Here is a 25259-nt window from a genome sequence, read left to right on the forward strand (position 1 = left end):
ATGTTATAACTCTTGGATGGTCAGCCTAAAGATGCTTTTAATTTTGTTTACTTATTGATATAGCATATTTAGAAATGTAATATGATATTTGAGTGCTTCATTTTTATATTTTCATGTTTTTGTAACAATTATGTTTGGGCTAAAATGGATTTCATAGGACCTATGTTACGGGGTTGTGACGTATCTGTCACTTATGAACCAATTTACTAATGCATAATGTAATTTAAACAGAACCCACTGCAACAACTCGTCTAGCTTGATGTCACGTGTAATCCCACTTCTGTTTTGTTGGTCATCTGTGAAGAAACCATATCTATTACGCACATCTACTACCCTTTATTCAGTGACAGTATACCCCCTTTTTGTGACATTAGTATTCGTCACTTTGAAGCACATAAATACGCTCATCGGGTGCAGGAGCCCAAGAATGTGTGGGGAGAGTGTAAAATACAGACAGTGCAGTGAATCAGTGTCGGTAAGCTTCATCTCTCTCGCTCTCACACCTGACGCTTACTGTGCAGCACACGTGTGCCCTGCGTACGGCATTTGACAGTTGTAGCCGCTTCGGCTTTGCCTCTCAGCTGCCGCGTACAGCTCTGACACGGCGCTGGCCTTGGAAGTTATCTGCCGCATGCGATTCTGACGCAGCGTGAGATTCGGCCTTGCAGTCAGCTGCGACTCTGACGTAGCCTCTGCGCAGATCTTCAGCAAATGGTTCCTGTTGGAACACCACTTATAACCTTTCATACCACTACGGCTTACTCAATATTCGTGCTCATCTATTTATTTTTTTGTACTTGAAAGCCCATTCGTGATTTTTCTGTCAACTGATTTGCCTGCTTTATCTAATAAACCAAATGATCACCTCCTATTGTCAATTGAGGACCTGCTAAAACATGAAAAAGGACAAATTTCTTATGTTCGACTGTTGGCACACTTAAATGAATGGCAAACAGCCACAAACTAAACTAAGCAATTAAGCAGAGAACCTATCAGGCATGTGCCCTCCCTTAGTTTTAAGAGGTGCAAGTCTGATATCAACTAATGTGGAAAAACTAGTGTAGTGTAATGAAGTGTTCCCTTAGTGATAACTCCCTTTTCAACTATGTTTGAAACGTGTGGACCTCCCCTCATACCCTCACTGCAATGAGTTCCAGTGCACGGACCTGGCCACAGCCACGCCCCCTTCCCGCTGGCAGCCTGCGCGCTGCCCGCTGAGGACAACACACCATGCCACCTCGCTCCACTCGCCCCCGCAGTGACTCATCAGTAGTGATATGTTTACATTTTCAACTCATTTAAACAAAAGCAAATAGACATTTTTACTTCATCTTAGCAACAAGAACACATGGCATGTTTACCTAATTCACACTGTTATGTTCTGTTCTCATTTTGTTTTGATATTTTATGATGATTTGATGTTTTATGATGATTCTTGTATACACACAATATTGTTGATGTAAGTCCCTTTGCGACCTCTAGGAGGTCTTGAGTCACTACACCTTCCCATAGGTTAAGACCTCTGCAGTCTCCCATGAGGGCCATTCTTAATAAAGTGATGTTTACTTTGTTTCGCAAGCTAAATTTGTTTACATTAAATAATAATTACATTGAGCGAATTCACGTACGTTCTCTGCTCCCACGGAAGGGGGAGGAGTGTAAAGGATGAGCCAGACAATAGGAGGTTTTACTTTATTATATGAGCCTCCAAACAGTAACTTCGTTTTTCCATTGTGGCCAAGCCACGGCCGCCAGTGTTGCCGTGGACACGCGCCCCTCTCGTGTACTTACGAAGTAATACTGCCTCAGGCGTCGCTTAGCAGGCAACGCTCTTGAAAGTTCCATGCTGCCTGCACGGTTTGCTTGGTCCTGGCCAATCAGGGCGGAGGAAGCCATGTGGTGCGTCGAATATACCCGGCCGCCCGTTGCCGACCTGCTCTCTGGCATTCTTGCTCACCCACAAGCTGGATGCGCGCCCTGTAGTAGCGAACAATGTTTCACCAAACTCTAAGCTCTGGCTCACCCTCACCTCCCTAGGCCTATGTAACCCCTTGCAACATGCTTTCGCCAATAAATGGCCTTTCTCTGAAAATAATCCTAATCATTCCATAACACCCACCGCCTGCCCATACGCCCATCCTGTACACTCTTCTACTGTCTTCCACCTGCTACATAACATTTTTCCTAGTATAAGTGGGTAATCGTCTTATCAAAATCCATACCAAACCCTCTCTTCCATTTATTTATGTAAATATTTAGCTCTTGTTAAATGCCAGTCGAAATACTTTCTCATTGTACCCCACGTACTGTTGTAATACTTTGGGTCCCATAAATCCGATATTAATTTCTCCTGGGCACTAGATGACCAATATTTCTCCTTAAACTTTCTCTGAAAGTCCACCAAAGACGAGAAGTTTTCTGTATTCACTGTGCCCCATTTGAAAGCCTCTCCTAAAAGGTAACCTACTGCAAACACTTTTTATCTTCCCTATTTTTTTGGTAAGGCCTGATTAAATGGCTTTAAGAAATGGTTTGGGTGCACATCTCCATCTTTTTTAAAACTGGGCAATTGTCTGGCGAGTCCAGAATTTGCTTCCCATTGTAAATCTGTTACTATTTTACTAGTCAACACTACATTCTGTGAAGCTACCCCTTTCTCTACTTTATTCTGGATAAGTTTAAATTCCTTCCACAAATCATCTATGCCTTTCTTAGTATTGTCATGTTCAGACGCTAAATGTGATGAAACGTTATCTATCTTTTCCCTCTCAGCAACTTTCTGATCGATTAATTCCTATACTTGTTCCTCCAGACCACTTATGTTTATGGTGTCTGTGGTTGCTAACTTCCCCTTAAAATTTCTCTACCACATCTACATTAGTGTTGACCCCTGAAATTCGCGAATGGAAAATAGGGATCAGTTTTTCCTGTCTTTCAATGGAATCATTTAAAGTATGTAATCTTTGTTTCGCTGCGTTGAATGTAACATTACACACATTTTGAAATGATCGTAATTTTTCATTAAACTCTGACTCTACACTACTACACTGGTCTTCATTGTCAAATTCTAGTTTCTTGGTCAAATTCTGTAATTTCTCTTCCTGTCTTTGGTTAAATTCAGTAAATAATTGAGTAATATGAGTGTTTAAAGAACTGGATAGTTCACTCTTTAAATCTACTTTCAAATCCTTGACTTCATAATCCAGGGTATCAAATTCAGTCTTTAGCAGGCTTAAACTTGTTGCTTCATTGTTCAAGATTTCACTTTGGCTAATTAAAACCTAACTCTGAGCATGTAATTTGATGTTCAATTGTGTATTTACTGCATTTAATTGAACACTCTGAGCTTTGATTAAGTTTATTACTTCGGACAAATCTGGCATGTCTTTGTCCAGTCATGCCATGGCTGATTCTACAGTCTCTGTAGGTTGTTGTTCCTTCTCCATAGTTGTAAATTTTTTCGAACTTGCAATCATTGAAAAAATATCACCTCTGTAAATAATGACCAGCCTAGTTCACATTCAAGTAATCATCATCTTGAGCTCATCTGGCATAGGATTGTAGGCGGAGTCAGTGAGGTGTTGGAATGGCACCGGTGAACCACACAGGTGCTGGCAGCATGAAATGTTGGTCGTCGTGTCGGCGGGTGCAAAGTCAGCAACTCAAATAGCAACCAGCACTGATGGCATGTTACTGTGACTGCGTTGGCATCAGCTGGTTACTGCATCGGCATTGGCTGGTTACTGCGTGTGAGAGGATTGTTTCCTCCCCACGACCAAATCTTCTTGATCAGATCTTGCAGACCAATTTCTTCATCTCGTTATTGTGTGTTGCTATGGCAGCTCTCAACTTTTTCTTATCTCCATCTTCTTCAAGAAAATTCCTCCTTTTCATGCTCTGCTCACTTTGGTTGCCACATTCCGGCAGTTTCCGGTGATTAAGGGTGGCAGTTTGGTGCTGATGTGAAAGACTCCAACTCCCCCTTGGCTTTTGAACTTATTGGATTTGATATGCCGATCTTCTTTCAGGATTGCCGGGTGTAATATTCTGCGCAGCTCGTTCTCCAAAGAATAGATGATACTCTAAAGGAATTTTGTATACTTTTAAATAACTTGGTACACTTGAGAATACTTTGAACTCAGTCTCACTGTATTTTCATAACACACAAGTTTTCATACACTAAAACATTTCCCATAAGCTCAACACATTCTGGTCCGACAGAAGCTATTACAATCATCTTTCCATAAATACAGTCTATAAATCTCTTAAAGTTTAACAAGACAACTGTCCATACCTTAAGACAGTGAGAGAATGAAGCAATAAAAATCCCTTTTTTCTTTCAACAACATTCAAATGTTCACACAGAGTACTACGTGTTTATTCCTTGAGCGGGCCGTGTAACTTCTTAGGCGGGCTCGGTGACTACCTGCTTGTGCTGATCATCTGTCTGATACCTGTCCGTCCTGCACACAAATAACTGTGGGGCAGTAGACACAGTTCTACTATACCACACTTACCTCTAAAATAACATGTGTTTGAGACGGTGGAATTAGAGGTGACTCTAGAATTTACCACGAAATTCTAGAGGCACTATGACCGTCACATGCATCACATGATTCGAATGGCGCATTTGAGTGGGTTTTCAAATTATATGAAATCCATTTGTGTTTATAAAAGAATACTGAAATTAATGAGGAAAAAACATATATTAAAAGCATAAAATGACATAATCATTTAAGACAGTTCCCAGCCTATTGAAGTTGATGTAAAAGTGATGCTGGTGTTGAAATGAGATTCAGAAAAAGACTACTTCTGAATTTTTGTTGCTGATACTGCTACGAGAACACAATTTTCAGGAATTGAGAACATAACTTGTGCACATTCTCTTAAGTTTGCTTATCTACATAATGCTCCTCAGTTTCTACTTTTGGATGCCAGATTTATAACTTGTGTACATAACTCCTTCGTGTCTTATTGCTCTGATGTAAAGACTGGGCTTTGGAGATTGTCCCTCCTTACTGCTGGTATCGTCTGAACTTTGTAACACATGGCTATTATGTGCAGAATAACTGCTGTGCAAGACAAACCCGTATCTTGCCAAGACAAATTAAAGTGTTAATTTATAACTTTCATTCAGCTCACGAAATCCTCAGTTTTGATAATAAATCAAAGTGGCAAAGAAATGTATATTTCCACCTTTAAAATCATAATGTGCAATTACATTTTGCAAAATGTACTATGTGCAACACTATCAGGATATAACACATTTGACATAAAACAGTCCCTCATCCATTTGTCTCACTGAGGGTTTAAGTTCAGTTTGTGCTGAAGAATTTCCTTTCATGATGATCCACAAATTTGTGTTTCTTATTGTGGAAGAAGGATCTAACTGTTGTATGATTTGATTACTGAATTCTTCAGGCAATATATCTTAAACATAGTAGGTGGTCATCATTTACTAAAACTTTAATAACGCCTGTCATTGCTTTATTTTCTGTGTGCCTAAGTAAAAAGTGTTCCACCCTTTCATTCACTGATTCTCCACTGTTTGTTGTATTACTATTCTTTTCTGTGCCCTTACAAACTGTTGCCCACCTTGCAGATATTGATATTCAAAATTAGAAGTTGAGGTGTCAGGTCAGAGGGGTATTCTGAACACAATTTCGACACAAAGCAGCTCAATAGGCTGTGGAGTGCAAGGGTAGGCTAGCAATAGAACAGTGCATCACCATTGACTAGACACTCATTTATTGAACACACAAGTCAGAAAGTAATGCACGTTCACTAGAGAATTGGAAGAGTCTATAAAATTGAGGAATTATAGGGGTATTACAAAAAGAAATACTTACATTCCGAAGTAGACGAGTAGAACAAAGCACTCGCAAGGTGGTAAACTGAATGCTGAACGTGTTGGGACCTATTTGAACTTGTCCTGAGAGGCAGAGAGGTGCGACTTAAAACGAACTTTGAGCAGCATCTGTCGGAAAAAGGTGCAACTAGAGAATAAATGTCCCTCCCGCCACCTCATTACCTTCGTGGAGTAAGTATGGCGCGAAATTGCAAAAAGGCGGTCACTTCACCGCCCGCGCGAGCGCGTGAGGGTTAAGATCATCTTCAGGATGAACGGTACGACACCAACAGAAGTACATGACACAAGACTTCCTGGCTGAAAACTGGAAACTGTGGGCTAGAGCCCATGAATGCACTTTGTGAATGACTCCCTGTAGGCACTGCTCTGCAATACCAGTACTGGAGGAGCAATATGAAATGCAGAAGTCATCTGCACACAGAGAAAGGGAAACCGACAGCCCTACAGCTGCTGCTAGGTCGTTAATGGCCACTAAAAACACACACACACACACACACACACACACACACACACACACACACACACACTCAATACAGAGCCCCCCAGAATGCCATTTTTCGTGAATATGGGGAACTATGGGAGGCAAAGTTTGGACATGGAAAGTACGAAGCGACAGGAAGTTTTGGATAATATTCGGGAGCTGGTCCCGAAGACCCCACACATGCAATGTGGCAAGGATATGATGTTGGCAGGTTGTGTTGTATGCTTTACACTAGTCAAAAAGACGGCAACCAGGTGTTGGCGTCTTTAAAAGGCTATTCACATGGCAGACTCGAGGGACACAAGATTATCAGTGGTAGAGCGTCCCTGGTGGAACCTGCCAATATGGAGCCAGTAGGCCACGTGACTCCAGGACCCAACCCAACTGCTGACACACCTTACGCTCCAGCAGCTTACAGAGAATGTTGGTGAGGCTGATGGGCTGATAGCTATCCACATAAAGCAGATTTTTACCAGGTTTTAACACCGGAATGATGGTGCTCTCTCATCATTGGGATGGGAAGATGCCATTGCACCAGATCCAGTTGAAGATTACAAAGAGATGTCACTTGTGGTCATACGACACATTTCATGTGGACTGTGGATCCAATCTGGCCCAATTGCTGTGTCAGAGCAATGTGCAAGGGCGTTACAGGGTTCAGTGTGTGTAGTGAATAAGAGGACTTTCCTTTCCATCCGCTGTTTGAGGGTACGAAAGGCTGGGGGGTAGTTCTCCAATGCAGAGGCTCTAGCATGGTGCTCAGCAAAGTGATCGGCAATTGCGTCTGCGTCGGTAGGGAACACGTCATTGACGTTAATGCCAGAGACATCTGTTGGGGTCTGGTACCCAAAAAAGATGTCTGATCTTCATCCAGACTTGGGAAGGTGACATATGGCACCCAATGGTAGACACGTACTTCTCCCAACACTCCTGTTTCCGTCGTTTGATAAGTAAGCGAATGCAGGCACGGAGCCGCTGAAAGGCTATTAGGTGCTCCAGGGAAGGGTGTCGCTTATGCCACTGTAGAGCTCGCCGACACTTCCACCAAGGAACTGTCTTTTCCTAGAGAATGAGGGATCGCATTTTCCGCCACAGAAACTATCATTGTAGTGACCTGCTCAATTACAACATCTATGGCACCACGTGGAGGAGATTAAATGATGACATCAGAGGTGAAGGCTACCCAGTATGCCTTGTTTATAGCCCATCTGGGCAGGCGTCCGTGGACATGAAGCCAGGGGAGTGACAGAAAGATGGGGAAGTGGTCACTACCACACAGGCAGTCATGTGCTCTCCAGTGGATAGATTGGAGAAGTCCTGGGCTGCAAACTGATAAATCAATGGTTGAGTAACTACACTAATAAAATGTGTGGCGGCCCCAGTATTTAAGAGGCAGAGGTCGAACTGAAACAGCCAAGTTTTCACATCTCTGCCACGGCCAGTAAGCATGGTGCCACCCCACAAGGGGTTATGGGTGTTACAAGTAGGAAAGGTTTAGGGCGCTGATCAATCAGTGCAGCCAAAATGTTCAAGGGTACTGCACCATCTGGAGGGAGATACACGTTGCAGACAGTTATTTACTGCATCGTCCATATCCTGACAGCCACAGCTTCAAGAGGAGTTTGAAGGGGCACAGATTCACTACATATCAAGTTCAGGACATAAATGCAAACTCCACCTGACACTATTATATTTGCTACGGCTCCAGTAATATCCCCTGTAGCAGTGCAGGGGTTTGCATTGCCGGGAACCAAGTTTCCTGGAAAGCAATGCAGGCAGCAGGTCTAAAGCTTAACAGTTGCTGTATCTCAGCCAGGTGGTGGAAAAAACTTGAGACTGGGAAGGCATGAAACTCAATGAGGTCACTTGCTGCCAATATTTATTTCCTGAATAGGTTATATCCATTATGTCTGAAGGTCTGGCAAGATGTAAGTCCTCAACAAACGCCAGCTCTTCACCTCATCACCAGACACAGAGCTCGTGCAGTGGTGGTGTGGGTGCCACCGCAATTCCCTTGGTCTTGTGGGGTCGTCTTTCTGGATTTCTCTCTCTGATCCTTGGGTTAGGGAAACCCAAGGATCAGCGAGGGCTTCACTGATTCAGTCTCTGGGACCGAGAATGAGCGTGAAGCCATACGACCAGCTGCCTTTGGGCACTTCAGCCATTGGTGGGTGTCATCTTTCCCACTAGCAGATGCCTGGGAAGGGAGTGACCCAAGGGACCTCTTCCTAGCAAGAGGAGCCGAACACGACTTGCACTTCTCTATCTAAGAAGTGGGGACTGGCGTCCCCAGTGGTTAGGGGGACAGTGCTCCCAAGGTATATGGTGTTGGAGTAACAGAGAGGAAGTGCCCCCACTATCAAGGGGGCAGATGTAGTCTTCCAGCCCTGAGAGCCGACTGGAACTCGCAGAACTGATGGGGCTACAACTGTTCTTGTAGCAGCGGTGTAAGAGGTGGTCATAGCCATGATGTAGGCGATAAAATTTCCTCTTGGCCTCAGTGTAGGTTAGTCAAAATGGCTCTGAGCACTATGGGACGTAACTTCTGAGGTCATCAGTCCCGTAACTAACCTAAGGACATCACACACATCCATGCCCGAGGCAGGATTCGAACCTGCGACCGTAGCAGTCGCGTGGTTCCAGATTGCATCGACTAGAACTGCTCGGCCACCCCGGCAGGTGTACGACAGTCAGTCCAGGGTCTTGTATTCTTGGATTTTCCTTTCACACTGGACAACTCTGCAGTCTGGTGAGCAAGGTGAATAATGTTCTTCGCAGCTGACACAGATGGTGGGCGGGGCACATTGAGTATTGGGATGGGCTGGACATCCACAATCTCAACATGTTATGCTGGAAGTACAGCAGGAAGACATATGGCCAAACTTCCAGCACTTAAAGCACTGCATCAGGGGAGGGATATAGGGCTTGACATCACAGTGGTAGACCAGCACCATGACCTTCTCAGGTAATGTTTCACCCTCGAAGACCATGATGAAGGCACTGGTGACAACCTGATTATCCCTTGGAACCCAATGCATGCGCCAGACGAAATGAACTCATCGCTCTAAGTTGCCACACAGCGCGCACGCCCTACTTCAGAAGGAGAACTTTACCTGAAAACTTTGATATTTTAACACCCTTTTAGATTGCAGCTGTCTTGCTACTCAACACATCCTACATCCATATTCTTATTACTGATGTAGAAAGATATTTGGATGTCAATGGATCTAAAATTGTCATGTAATTTTCAGGGATAAGACAGCTTCATAGGCATTGGTCTCCAAAAAGAAAATGAAACTAAAATGGCTCTGAGCACTATGGGACTTAACATCTGAGGTCATCAATCCCCTAGACTTAGAACTACTTAAACTTAACTAACCTGAGGATATCACACAAATCCATGCCCGTGGCAGGATTCCGAACCTGCGACTATAGCAGTCGCGCGGTTCCAGACTGAAACACCTAGAACTGCTCGGCCACAGCAGCCGGCAAACGAAACTAACAAGTGTGTTAAAAATGAGATCAAGTTTTTTTAGCACTACCATGTAAAAGACCTGAAATTGAGTTCTGTATATGCCTGATGAACATCAGACCATTAGGCATTTACAGGACATTCACAACATGCAAATAACAGTAACCTCTCACAATGATTGAAGTGTACTGATACATGTTTAAGGTTACATATCTCCCTTTTTTTTTTTAATTCAGGGTGTGATAAATGTAAACCACTTCCTATCAGTCCAGAACAGTTCAGAGCAAATGGGATAAACAGTGAAATTTACTTCATCACTGTAGAAGCACCTTACAGCAATGTCTGATTATTTAGTATCTGAAACTCTCATTGGAGACCAGAGATATTTAAAACTGTCAAGGGAGAATCACTCTAGCAAAATCCTTACTAACATTCGAAGTTTTCAACAATCATTTGTCATTACCAGATACACATTCGCTTGGATCAGCAACACAACATTACACTGTCGAAGTTCTGCAGCCCAAGAACAATATTACTGAAAGTCCTAATAGCAATGTAAATGATGCTGAAGACTAATGAGTGTATTTGTAGAGTAACTGGCCAAAATCTAGAACAAGGGCACTGCCAGCAAAGGCTTTTTTACTGTATGTCACATAAAATAGCAATGTAGAGCAAGGTATTGTGAGTGCTGAAACTGAAATCTTCATATTCTTCACAGATCATTTGCGATTCCACTGTTTTGTTTAAAAATGTCACTAAAATTGCCACAGCACAGCTTCCAATATTTTCTACATTTTCTTTCGAATGAAGGCTATGGTGATACATTGGCCAGAGTGGACAAAGCCAATGAATCTGAGGTCCTGGAAGAAAAAAATATAATAAAATAAAAAATCTCCACTATGTTTACTGAATAGTTTCAATAGAAATTTGACCTGTATGTCACATGACATTCCTACAGTGATATTTTGCCAACTTTTGATGTTATATCCACAGTTTTTTTTTTCAGTATTCAATATTAGTAGTATTGAATTTATTCTCTTCAAAAAAATCCCATTCTGAATAATTATATACCTAGTGTCTAGGGGCTAGAGAGATGTCAGAAGAAAGGTCCCACCACAAGCTCAGGAGGGAGATGCCAGGTATGGGAAACTGCTTTGAAGTGGACTCCTCACCAGAGTATCTACCATCATTTTAAATTATCCTTGTCCTCTTCTTGTGAAGTAAGCACAAGTTTGTTAGGTTACTTACATTGGTGAGGCACCACCATGAGTAACTACTTCATTTTCATATCTGTGGATTACAGTGGTCATTTCACAAGACATTAAGAACACTGTTCATAATTATTGCTAACAAAATGTTTTATTACCCACAATAAGGAAAATATTAAGCTTATTTTTCATTCAAAGAGCATAACTGCACAATTTAATTTGTACTTCAATTCATGCACACAGTTCTGTTAGATATAAAGTTGAAACATTTGGAATACACCAACATATACAATATCATCACACTATTGTTTCCAAAAATCTCAAAGCTCTTGACCAATTTATTTCAAATATTCATACGATACTCTAATAAAGATTCTACTGGACATCAGCTACATATTTTCTTTAGATACAAATGTACAGAATTTCTGTTAAAACCTACCATGAGAAAGAAAACTCTGTGCAGTGGAAGTGTGTGGATTAATTTTCTATCTCTCACTCAGTCTTAACTACAACGTTACGAAAAGGATAGTTGCTACTTGTCCTATAGCGGAGATGCTGAGACACAGAGAACCACAATCAAGACTGTCAAACAAAGCTTTCGGCCAAAGAGGCCTTCATCAGAATTAGACAAAACTTACAAATGCACAGAATTGCAACTCACACACATGACCACCGTCTCTGGGTTGTGTGTGTGTGTGTGTGTGTGTGTGTGTGTGTGTGTGTGTGTGTGTGTGTGTGTGTGTGTGTTCTAACTATGATGAATGGCTGTTTGGCCAAAAGCTTTGTTTGATAGTTTTTGGCCAAAAGGTTTGACACTCGTTTTGTTGTGCCTATCTGAAACGCTATATTGTGAGTAGCAGCTACCATTTTCATAATATTATCACTATTCCATCCTGGATTTTCCATTGTTTCAGTTTTAATGACGATGGCAGTGTATTTCAACACTTAGACAAATGGTTTCTTACATCAATATTGTGAAAAGGATAGATGCTACTCAAGAAGACATATTTGTTAACATCAAATATAGATTTAAGCGTCAGGAAGTATTTTCTGGAAGTATTTGTATGGAGTGTAGCCATGTATGGAAGTTAAAACGTGGACGATAACTAGTTCAGACAAGAAGAGAATGGAAGCTTTCGAAATGTGGTGCTACAGAAGAATACTGAAGATTAGATCACCTAACTAATGAGGAAGTACTGAATAGAATTTTGGAGAAGAGGAATTTGTGGCACAATTTGACTAGAAGGGATCGATTCGTAGAACACATTCTGAGGCAGTAAAAATCTTAGAGGAAGACCAAGAGATGAATACAGTAAGCAAATTGAGAAAGATTTATGTTGCAGTAGTTACTTGAAGATGATGATGCTTTCACAGGATAGAGTGGTATGGAGAACTGCATCAAAGCAGTCTCTGGACTGAAGACAACCACCACCACCAATGTTGCTACTCACCATATAGAGGGGATGCAGAGTCACAGATAGGCACAATGAAAGGATCACGACATGGCGAGGTATCCCTGCCTGTCATAAGAGGTGACTAAAAGGAGTTTCACACATTTCAGCCTTTATGTGATGGTCCCCTGTGGGGTTTGACCTCCATCTTTCTAAATTTTCCCAAAGAGCGAGCCAGTTGGGGAAGAGCACATAGTGTTCATCATGCATTGAGATCTTAAGCCCACTTTCTCGTTGTCACACTGCAGTCACACTCATTCTCCATCTCTACATCTACATCTACATCTACATTGATACTCCGCAAGCCACCCAACGGTGTGTGGCGGAGGGCACTTTACGTGCCACTGTCATTACCTCCCTTTCCTGTTCCAGTCGCGTATGGTTCGCGGGAAGAACGACTGTCTGAAAGCCTCCGTGCGCGCTCTAATCTCTCTAATTTTACATTCGTGATCTCCTCGGGAAGTATAAGTAGGGGGAAGCAATATATTCGATACCTCATCCAGAAATGCACCCTCTCGAAACCTGGCGAGCAAGCTACACCGCGATGCAGAGCGCCTCTCTTGCAGAGTCTGCCACTTGAGTTTATTAAACATCTCCGTAACGCTATCACGGTTACCAAATAACCCAGTGACGAAACGCGCCGCTCTTCTTTGGATCTTCTCTATCTCCTCCGTCAACCCGACCTGGTACGGATCCCACACTGATGAGCAATACTCAAGTATAGGTCGAACGAGTGTTTTGTAAGCCACCTCCTTTGTTGATGGACTACATTTTCTAAGCACTCTCCCAATGAATCTCAACCTGGTACCCGCCTTACCAACAATTAGTTTTATATGATCATTCCACTTCAAATCGTTCCATACGCATACTCCCAGATATTTTACAGAAGTAACTGCTACCAGTGTTTGTTCCGCTATCATATAATCATACAATAAAGGATCCTTCTTTCTATGTATTCGCAATACATTACATTTGTCTATGTTAAGGGTCAGTTGCCACTCCCTGCACCAAGTGCCTATCCGCTGCAGATCTTCCTGTATTTCGCTACAATTTTCTAATGCAGCAACTTCTCTGTATACTACAGCATCATCCGCGAAAAGCCGCATGGAACTTCCGACACTATCTACTAAGTCATTTATATATATTGTGAAAAGCAATGGTCCCATAACACTCCCCTGTGGGACGCCAGAGGTTACTTTAACGTCTGTAGACGTCTCTCCATTGATAACAACATGCTGTGTTCTGTTTGCTAAAAACTCTTCAATCCAGCCACACAGCTGGTCTGATATTCCGTAGGCTCTTACTTTGTTTATCAGGCGACAGTGCGGAACTGTATCGAACGCCTTCCGGAAGTCAAGAAAAATAGCATCTACCTGGGAGCCTGTATCTAATATTTTCTGGGTCTCATGAACAAATAAGGCGAGTTGGGTCTCACACGATCGCTGTTTCCGGAATCCATGTTGATTCCTACATAGTAGATTCTGGGTTTCCAGAAATGACATGATACGCGAGCAAAAAACATGTTCTAAAATTCTACAAGAGATCGACGTAAGAGATATAGGTCTATAGTTTTGCGCATCTGCTCAACGACCCTTCTTGAAGACTGGGACTATCTGTGCTCTTTTCCAATCATTTGGAACCCTCCGTTCCTCTAGAGACTTGCGGTACACGGCTGTTAGAAGGGGGGCAAGTTCTTTCGCGTACTCTGTGTAGAATCGAATTGGTATCCCGTCAGGTCCAGTGGACTTTCCTCTATTGAGTGATTCCAGTTGCTTTTCTATTCCTTGGACACTTATTTCGATGTCAGCCATTTTTTCGTTTGTGCGAGGATTTAGAGAAGGAACTGCAGTGCGGTCTTCCTCTGTGAAACAGCTTTGGAAAAAGGTGTTTAGTATTTCAGCTTTACGCGTGTCATCCTCTGTTTCAATGCCATCATCATCCCGTAGTGTCTGGATATGCTGTTTCGAGCCACTTACTGATTTAACGTAAGACCAGAACTTCCTAGGATTTTCTGTCAAGTCGGTACATAGAATTTTACTTTCGAATTCAATGAACGCTTCACGCATAGCCCTCCTTACGCTAACTTTGACATCGTTTAGCTTCAGTTTGTCTGAGAGGTTTTGGCTGCGTTTAAACTTGGAGTGAAGCTCTCTTTGCTTTCGCAGTAGTTTCCTAACTTTGTTGTTGTACCACGGTGGGTTTTTCCCGTCCCTCACAGTTTTACTCGGCACGTACCTGTCTAAAACGCATTTTACGATTGCCATGAACTTTTTCCATAAACACTCAACATTGTCAGTGTCGGAACAGAAATTTTCGTTTTGATCTGTTAGGTAGTCTGAAATCTGCCTTCTATTACTCTTGCTAAACAGATAAACCTTCCTCCCTTTTTTTATATTCCTATTAACTTCCATATTCAGGGATGCTGCAACGGCCTTATGATCACTGATTCCCTGTTCTGTACATACAGATTCTAAAAGTTCGGGTCTGTTTGTTATCAGTAGGTCCAAGATGTTATCTCCATGAGTCGGTTCTCTGTTTAATTGCTCGAGGTAATTTTCGGATAGTGCACTCAGTATACTGTCACTCGATGCTCTGTCCCTACCACCCGTCCTAAACATCTGAGTGTCCCAGTCTATATCTGGTAAATTGAAATCTCCACCTAAGACTATAACATGCTGAGAAAATTTATGTGAAATGTATTACAAATTTTCTCTCAGTTGTTCTGCCACTAATGCTGCTGAGTCGGGAGGTCGGTAAAAGGAGCCAATTATTAACCTAGTTCGGTTGTTTAGTGTAACCTCCACCCATAATAATTCACAGGAACTATCCACTTCTACTTCACTACAGGATAAACTACTACTAACAGCGATGAACACTCCACCACCGGTTGCATGCAATCTATCCTTTCTAAACACCGTGTGTACCTTTGTAAAAATTTCGGCAGAATTTATCTCTGGCTTAAGCCAGCTTTCTGTACCTATAACGATTTCAGCTTCGGTGCTTTCTATCAGCGCTTGAAGTTCCGGTACTTTACAAACGCAGCTTCGACAGTTGACAATTACGATACCGATTGCTGCTTGGTCCCCGCATGTCCTGACTTTGCCCCGCACCCGTTGAGGCTGTTGCCCTTTCTGTACTTGCCCAAGGCCATCTAACCTAAAAAACCGCCCAGCCCACGCCACACAACCCCTGCTACCCGTGTAGCCGCTTGTTGCGTGTAGTGGACTCCTGACCTATCCAGCGGAACCCGAAACCCCACCACCCTATGGCGCAAGTCAAGGAATCTGCAGCCCACACGGTCGCAGAACCGTCTCAGCCTCTGATTCAGACCCTCCACTCGGCTCTGTACCAAAGGTCCGCAGTCAGTCCTGTCGACGATGCTGCAGATGGTGAGCTCTGCTTTCATCCCGCTAGCGAGACTGGCAGTCTTCACCAAATCAGATAGCCGCCGGAAGCCAGAGAGGATTTCCTCCGATCCATAGCGACACACATCATTGGTGCCGACATGAGCGACCACCTGCAGATGGGTGCACCCTGTACCCTTCATGGCATCCGGAAGGACCCTTTCCACATCTGGAATGACTCCCCCCGGTATGCACACGGAGTGCACATTGGTTTTCTTCCCCTCTCTTGCTGCCATTTCCCTAAGGGGCCCCATTACGCGCCTAGGTGAGGACACCTTCCTAGGTGCGTTTTTCACCATGCACTGTGCAGTGTCGCTTTCTGTGCTGATGATGACCATGGACTTCTTAGCACCTCATATCCAGCATGGTAGCCAGTCGTTGTAGTGGGGCCACCATATACCCTGTTGGTTGTACCCCCTTACAACACAGGGATCGCTCTGCTGATGCCTGTGCCATTAACTCCCTACATATGCCAAAGAGTAGAGCCCATCTCCTTGGGGCATCAAGACTCCCAGCAATGGCCATCCTGCCAGGTGGCCCTTGCTGAGGTTGCGTGGCACCCATGGGGAGGGCCCCTGGTCAGAGTGGGTGGCATCAGGGCGGATGACACACCATGAAATGTAATACGTCGTGTCTTGCTGGTGGTCCACCACCAGCAGTCTCTAAGTGGGCAAAGGCTAACTTCAGTGCTAAGAAATATGACCCCAAATCATTACCCTCCCTGACCACACCATGGGAGGAACACCAGGCTAAGGATGGCAGTGAAGCTTATTCGCCCTGGTACCTTGTATTTACGAGAGTTGATAGGGAAACTTTCATGTCCATGAAGTCTCAGTTTTTTGTGGAGCATTTGGAGGACAAGTCTGGGGAGGTGGAGGGCTTGTCCAAAATGCACTGTGGGTCCGTCTCGATAAAAACAGCATCCTCTGCCCAGTCACAGGCATTACTTGGTTGTGACAAGTTGGGGGTCTTCCTGTTACCATCACACCTCATGAGAACTTAAATAAGGTCCAGGGTATTATATTCCACAGGGACCTTCCTTTTCAGTCTGACGACGAGCTGTATGCCAGTTTAGAGGGGTGAGATGTTCATTTCGTCCGGCGCATCCATCGGGGTCCGAGGGATGATCAGGTTGCCACCAGTGCACCAGTGCCTTCATCTTGGCCTTAGAGGGTGAAACATTGCCTGAGAAGGTTAACGTGATGGTCTAGCACTGTGACGTCAAGTCATATATCCCTTCCCCGACGCAGTGCTTCAAGTGGTGCAAGTTCGGCCATATGTGTTACCACTGTACTTACAGCATCACATGTCGAGATTGTTGACTCCATCACATCCCAAACCTCCATGTGCCCAGACTCCCATCTGTGTCAACTGCGGAGAGCATCATTCACCTTGCTCGCCAGACTGCAGAATTTTACAGAAAGAGAGGAAAATCATGGAATGTAAAACCCTGGACCGACTGACCTACACTGAGGCTAAGAGGAAATTTGAGCGCCTACATCCTGTGGCCATGACCTCTTACGCCGCTGCTATGAGAACAGTTGCCACCCCATCAGTTCCTTGCATTCCTGTCGCCTCTCAGAACCAGAAGACTACGCCTGACCCCTTGATGGTGGGGGTGCTTCCCTCCCTGTTACTCTCGCAACACCTACATCTGAAACACCAACCCCCCCCCCCCCCCACCCCCCAACCATCAGGGATATCAGTCCCCATTTCTGAGTCGGAGAAGCGTAAGTCTTCTTCGACTTCTCTCGCTAGGAAGGGGTCCCTTGGGTCACTCCTTTCCCAGGTTTCTGCTAATGGGAAAGATGACACCCACCAATGGCTGAGGAGCCCAAAGGCAGCTGGTCGTAGGGCAGCACGCTCATTCTCAGTCCTGTAGGCTGAATCACCGAAGTCCTCCCAGCCAAGGAAACCTGAGGAGCAGCATGAGAAATCCAAAAAGAAGGTCCTCAAGACCAAGGGAATTGCGATGGCACCCACACCACCACTGCCTACAAGCTCTGTGTCTGAGGATAAGGTGAAGATTCTGGAATCCGCTGAGGACCTAGATCTTGCCAGACCGTCGGACACAAGGGATATAGACCACTCAGGAAAAAAGTCTGGCAGCAGGTGGCCCTGAGGTGTAAACAGCCTCATTGACCCCCCAAGGGCGTCCACGACTTTTTTGTGGATACGTACGTGGCGAGCACGGGGCCCCGAGCTAGTGCAGTTCTCCTTCTTTTCTGGGCTGCCCTACCCACCTCCCCCATCCCTCCTCATACCCAATCCTCCCCCCCCCCCCTTACCTTCCCTCCCCTTAACACTCTTCTTCTAGGGAGTAATGTATCAAGCCTTCGTCCAGAGACGGACGTTTCAAAACTCCAGGATGCTGTTTGCTTTGTTTTTCTCCATCCTCACTCTTTCTTCCTGTATTGGTCTTTCTCTACATTCGCTCTTCCCCTTGCTTTCATGCCCTTACTTCTATCTCTGTGTCATTCTCCTTGCCCTATTCTCCTTGTCTTCTTTTCCGTGTTTTATTCTCTGCTTCGGTGTTTGAGATTCTTTCTTCTATCCCTCTATCCCTCCCTCTTTCCTCTCTTCTTTCCTCTCTGTGCATGTCTGAAGGCTGACCCACACAGTCGCACGCATAGCCGGTGATGGGGTAACGTGTAATTCCTCACCCTGGGTAGACAAGTAAGGCACACACGTACCCCCTGGTAAAGGCCAGGCCCAGGGAGGGGTTATTGCCTCAGCTGTTACCTTGGCGAACTGTATCAGTTACAAACAACTCCGTGCACAATGTCATTGTGTTATCAAAGAAAGCAAAAAGGCTTGCTGGGTGGCTTTTACCAGCTCATTCAACAGTTTTACTCCTCCTTCGGTTGTCTGGGGTGGCCTGCGCCGGCTATCTGGCACCAAGGTCCACTCCCCGATTTCTGTCCTGACTGTTGCAAATGAAGTCCTTGTGGATCCTGAGGGTGTCTCAAAGGCCTTCGGCCGCTATTTCGTGGAGGTTTTGAGCTCTGCCCATTACCACCCTACCTTCCTCCCCCACAAACAAGCAGAGGAGGCATGACCACCTTCTTTCCAGTCATTGAATCGCGGGAACTCGAAAGTGCATTTGCCCGGTCCTGATCCTCTGCTCCGTGGCCCGATGGTGTCCAGATTCAGATGCTGAAGAACCTTTCTCCTGCAGGTAAAGGTTTGCTTCTTCGCGCCTATAATTGAATCTGGACTGAAGGTCATGTTCCCACTCGCTGGCGTGAAGCAATTGTAGTTCTCATACCCAAACCAGGAAAGGACAAACACCTTCCTTCCAGTTATCGCCCCATCTCCCTTACCAGCTGCATCTGCAAGGTGATGGAGCGCATGGTAAATTCTCGATTGGTTTGGCTCCTTGAATCTCGATGCCTCCTTACCAATGTCCAATGTGGCTTTCATAGGCGCCGCTCTGCTGTTGACCACCTAGTTACCTTGTCGACCTTCATTATGAACAACTTTTTGCGTAAGCATCAGATGGTGGCTGTGTTCTTTGATTTGGAGAAGGCTTAAGACACCTTTTGGAGGGCGGGCATTCTCCGCACCATGCACACTTGGGGCCTTTGGAGTCGCCTCCCTCTTTTTATTAATGCATTTTTAATGGATCGAATGTTCAGGGTGTGTGTGGGTTTTGTTTTGTCAGACGCCTTTGGCCAGGAGAATGGGGTGCCCCAGGGCTCCATTTTGAGCGCGACCCTTTTTGCCGTAGCTATCAATCCAATAATAGATGACGTTTCAGGTTCCTTTTCGTGGACGACTTTACAATCTACTGCAGCGCTCAGAGAACATGTCTCCTGGAGTGACTATATTCCTGGAGTGTCGCTAACGGCTTCCATTTTTCTGGTGAGAAAACGGTCTGTATGAGCTTCTGGCGTTACAGTTTCTTCCACCATCCTTACATCTTGGTCCTGTTGCTCTCCCATTCATGGAGACAACAAAATTTTTAGGTCTTACATTTGACAGGAAACTTCGCTGGTCTCCACATGCGTCTTACTTGGCTGCTAGTTGTACCTGTTCCCTAAATGTCCTCCGTGTTCTCAGCGGTACATCATGGGGAGCGGATCGAATGATCCTGCTTTGCTTATATTGGTCCATTGTCCGATCAAAGGTGGATTATGGGAGCTTTGTCTACTCTTCTGCCCGGCCGTCCACCTTAGGCCGTCTAAACTCTATCCAGCATCGGGGGTTACGTCTGGCGACTGGAGCATGATACACCAGCCCTGTTGAGTCTGTATGCCAAAGCTGCCGAATTACCACTAAACTACTGGCGCGATATGTTGCTCTGTCGGTACGCCTGCCAATTGATGTCAATGCCCGACCACCCGTCATATTTCTCCTTCTTTGATGACTCTCTCGACTGCCAATATGGACTCTATGTGTCTGCCCTGTTACCTCCTGGAGTTTGCTTTCGTTGCCTGCTTCAGCAACTTGATTTTACCCTCCCTACGACTTTTCGAGTGGGTGAGAGCCCGACGCCACCTTGGCTCCAGGCTCAGGTTCGCGTTCACCTTGAACTCAGCTCACTCCCAAAGGAGAGGTCCGTGGATTCGATATACCGCTCGAGGTTTGTCGAACTTCATTCGCGGCTCGCTAATAATGTCTTTATTTACACAGGTGGCTCCAAGACTACTGCTGGTGTCGGATGTGCCTTTGTCGTTGGGGATGATACCTTTAAATACCGCCTCCTTGAGCAGTGTTCAAGCTTTACATCTGAGCTTTTTGCTCTCTATCAGGCTGTTCAGTATATCCGCCGCCATCGTCATTCTCCCTATGCCATCTGCTCTGATTCTTTGTGCACCATTCAGAGTCTCCGTGACCCATATTTGGACCACCCTCTCATGCAACGAATTCAACAGCCCCTTTAGTCCCTAGCTGATACCAATGCTCGTGTCCTTTTTTTTGTGGATTCCTGGCCACGTTGGTGTGCCTGGGAACAAAGCTGCTGATGCTGTGGCCGAGGCTGCTGTCCTCCTGCCTCGGGCAGCTTCCTTTTGTGTCCCATCAACTGATGTTAGTGGAGTTCTTTGTCGGCGCGTTTCATTATTGTGGCATGAGGCTTGGTCCTCTCTGCGTGAAAATAAGCTTAAGGCCATCAAACCGATCCCAACAGCTTGGACGACCTCCTCGCGCCCTTCCCGGCGAGAGGTGGTCATTTTCGCCAGGTTGCAGATTGGGCATTGCCGATTTAGCCACCGCTACCTGTTGTCCAAGTGACCCCACCCCGCAGTGCCTCTGTGTTCATCCATTGACAGTGCACAATGTTTTGTTGTCCTGTCCCCGTTTTCTTCACTCTCGTGTTGTCCTGTGCCTGCCATCTACCTTACAGGAACGTTTAGCTGATGACGCTCGAGCAGCTGCTCGTGTCCTTAGTTTTATTACATTGACAGATCCTTCCAAAGAGCCCTAACTCTTTTATTTTGTTTAGGTGCGTCTTTTTAAGTAATTTCTGGTGTTGTCCCCTTGTTATTTTCTACGCTATTAGTGCACTAACGTTTGTGACTGGGTGCTAATGACCTTAGTAGTTGAGCGCCCTAAACAAAAAAAAAGCCTCATTGAATGTTCCATGCCTTCCCAGTCTCACAATGACATCATCCTCCAGTGGAATTGTGGCTGTTTTTTCCACAGCCTGGCTGAGCTACAGCAACTGTTCAGCTTTACACCTGCTTTCTGGATTGCTCTCCAGGAAACCTGGTTCCCAGCAATGCGGACTGCGGCCCTCCGCGACTATAAGGGATACTACAGGAACTGTAGCGACTATAACAGTGTGTCGGGTGGAGTTTGCATTTATGTCCTAAACTCAGTGTGTAGTTAAACTGTGCCCCTTCAAACCCCTCTTGATGCTGTGGCTGTCGGAATAAAGACGATGTGGGAAATAAATGCAATGTATATCTTCCTCCAGATGGTGCAGTACTCCTCTGCCTCTTAAATACTGGGGCCACTACATATTTCAGTGTGGCTCGTGGTAGTTACTAGGCCATTGATTTATCAATTTGCAGCCCAGGACTTCTCCCCATCTATCCACTGGAGAGCACATGATGACCTGTGTGGTGGTGGCCACTTACCCATCTTCCTGTCACTGCCCCGACGTCAGGCCCACGGTCGCCTGCTTTAAACGAGGCAGGCTGGGAAACTTTCACTTCTGCTGTCACTATTGAATCTCTCCCACACGGTAACATTGATGTGATGGTTGAGCAGGTGACAACACCACCATATTGGGCAGTAGTTTGGCAGGAATACTTGTAGATATTTGCATTAACCGCATAGAAAATAAATTTTTCAGATCAGGTAGTGTACTTGAAAATAAAAAAATATACTACAAAAGGTATGTGGATGATACCATTATCTTGTATAATGGTACAGCTGAGGAGATTGAGAAAATAGCTAAAGGCTTCAGCAGCATGCACATAAACTTCACTGTAGAACATCAATTAAATAAAGGCATCAGTTTTATTGACCTTACAATATCTAATATAAACAACAAACATGCCTTCCTCTTACAGAAAACTGGTATTCAGATTTATTTCAGCACTAACAAGAAGCTACAACAGCACATCATCCACAACAGTAAGACAAATAACCAGTGCCACCACAAATCAAGTATTTATAAACTTTTATGTGACAATTACCCACAGTTCTACGTAGGCCAAACTGGAAGGAGTTTCACTATAAGATACCGTGAGCATATGGATGCCTTCTGGCTAAATAACTTTGATAAATCCATCTTTGCAATATGTCTAAAAGACCATGGTCACTCAGCCACAGCTATTACAGACAACCAACAAATACTACACACTATGAACAAAGGAAAGAAAATGAATTTTCTCGAAGAACTAGAAATTTATATCCACCCCTTTAACTCACCAGACCTTATTCTCAATGAACAAGTGGAGCTTGCAAACAACATATTTCATGAAATATTGAAAAACAGAAACTAATTATCCTCTGATATAATAACAAAGTAATATTCTGTGGAAATTAGATGTAGCTGTCACACAACAGTTAGTGTCATTATCAGAATTTATAAGTCACATGGTAAACACAAACTGTAACTGTCATTGTATAATTTGTAATAGGTTTCAAAATTTCGTGTGTGTAACATCATTGTACTTCCTAGATCTAAGTACTCTGTCAAAAAGGTGGATCAAAAAATTTCATGATGTGTATTGAAAAGCTTTGCAGTCTATAATAGCTTAAGTTTCTATATGTGCAGCACCCTTGCACTTCGTGTGGCTAAGTTCATTAACTATAACCTACATGTTTATGTATGTGCAGCATCTTTGCACCTGTTACATCTAAGTTCTTTGACCATGGCCCACATGTTTGTATATAAACACAGTGTATTTCGCGAGTGCACATCATAATAGTGAAACATGCAGCTAAACTTTATAAAACTGAAATATGGATGTGGAAATAAGTGTCCAACTAAGTGGAAAAACTATCACCACAGCGTAACTATAATAATGATGCTTCATCTTTATGTAAGTACAGATAATTTTGACAAATGCTGCCTTGCCACTTACAATTATCCCACGTGTACCTGTTTAGTCACAAGCAAATATTTTTTTTGTATTTATACAGTAATTACCAGCAATATAAGCACCTGAGGATGGGCACAAGCTTTAAAGGAACAGTCACGGAGTTAAACAGCATCCACTATGGATGAAATTCACTACAAAAATCGTTTCTGTGGCAGGAAACACGATCCCTCACTTTTTAGGATGCCCCTGGCAAAAGGCAGTCCCTTGGTGATCTCCAGAAGGCACTGAAGCAATTAAGGAGCGTCAGCAAGCTCTACAGTGGCATAAGTGGCACCCTTCTCTAGAGCACATCATACCCTTTAAATGGCTCTGTGCTCATGTTCGCCAACTTATCAAACGACGGAAGCAGGAGTGTTGGTCGAGATATGTCTCGACCATTGAGTGCCATACGTCACCGTCCTAAGTCTGAGGAGAGATCAAATGTGTTTTCGGATATCAGAGCCCAGCAGGTGTTCCCGATTTCAACATAAATGGCGTGTTATCTACCGACGCAAACGCAATTGCTGAGCACTATGCTCGAGCCTTTGCGTCGGAGAATTACCCCCAGCCTTTCGCACTCTCAAATGGTGGCTGGAAGGGAAAGTCCTCTCGTTCACTAAATGCCACAGTGAATCCTATAAAGACCCATTTAGAGAGTGGGAGCTCCTTAGTGGCCTTCAACATTGCCCTGACACAGCTCCTGGGCCAGATCGGATCCACAGTCAGATGATTAAACATCTCTCATCTGACAAGTGACACCACTTGGTCATCTTGAACTGGATCTGGTGCAATTGCATCTTTCCATTGCAGTGGTGGGAGAGCTCAATCATTCTGGTGCTGAAACCCAGTAAAATCCCACTTGATGTGGATAGCTATTGGCCCATCAACATCACCAACATTCTTTGAAAGCTGCTGGAACATATGGTGTGTCTGCAGTTGGGTTGGGTACTGTATTCAAGTGGCCTACTGGCTCCATGGCAGGGTGGCTTCCGCTAGGGTCGCTCTACCAATGATAATCTAGTGTCCTTAGAGTCTGCCATCCGAACAGCCTTTTCCAGTCGCCAGCACCTGGTTGCCATTTTTTTTTACGAAAAGCGTATGACACGACCTGGCGACATCATATCCTTGCCGCATTATACGAGTGGGTTCTCAGAGGCCCGCTCAAGATTTTTATCCAGAATTTCCTGTTGCTTCGTACTTTCAGTGTCAGTTGGTGCCTCCCATAGTTCTCTCATATGCAGGAGAATGGAGTCCTGCAGGGCACTGTATTGAGTGTCTCTCTATTTGTAGTGGCCATTAATGGTCTAGCAGCAGCTGTAGGGCCGTCCATCTCACCTTCTGTGTATGCAGACGACTTCTGCATTTCGTACTGTTCCACCAGCACTGGTTTTGCTGAGCGGTACCTACAGGGAGCTATTCACAAGATGAAGTCATGGGCTCTAGCCCACGGTTTCCAGTTTTCATCTGCAAAGTCATGTGTTAAGCACTTCTGTCAGCGTCGTACTGTTCATCCAGAACCAGAACTTTACGTTAATGACAATCCACTCACCGTAGTGGAGACACGTCAATTTTTAAGACAGGTTTTTGATGCTCGATTGACTTGGCTTCCTCACCTTCATCAGCTTAAGCGGAAGTACTGCCAGCACCTCAGTGCCCTCCACTGCCTGAGCTACACCAACTGGGGTGCAGATCACTGTACACTGCTGCAGCTCTACAGAGCCCTTGTTCAATCCTGCCTTGACTATGGGAGTCTGGTTTATGGTACAGCGATGCCCTCAGCATTGCATTTATTCGACCCAGTGCACAACTGTGGCATTCTCCTAGCGACAGGAGCTT

The 25259-nt window shown here is 44.6% G+C and overlaps 1 long non-coding RNA gene across 1 annotated transcript in view; it reads left to right on the top strand.

Annotated features, from left to right (window-relative positions):
• The window catches only part of LOC124545971, a 28210-nt gene extending 26163 nt beyond the window's left edge, over positions 1-2047 (top strand). Inside the window, exon 3 of the long non-coding RNA XR_006967644.1 lies at positions 1158-2047. This is a non-coding gene — a long non-coding RNA (uncharacterized LOC124545971). The remainder of the gene's footprint in view (positions 1-1157) is intronic.
• Positions 2048-25259: the final 23212 nt, after the last annotated feature.

Source organism: Schistocerca americana, chromosome 8, assembly GCF_021461395.2.
Source record: "Schistocerca americana isolate TAMUIC-IGC-003095 chromosome 8, iqSchAmer2.1, whole genome shotgun sequence".
In the NCBI taxonomy this organism is placed as follows: domain Eukaryota; kingdom Metazoa; phylum Arthropoda; class Insecta; order Orthoptera; family Acrididae; genus Schistocerca; species Schistocerca americana.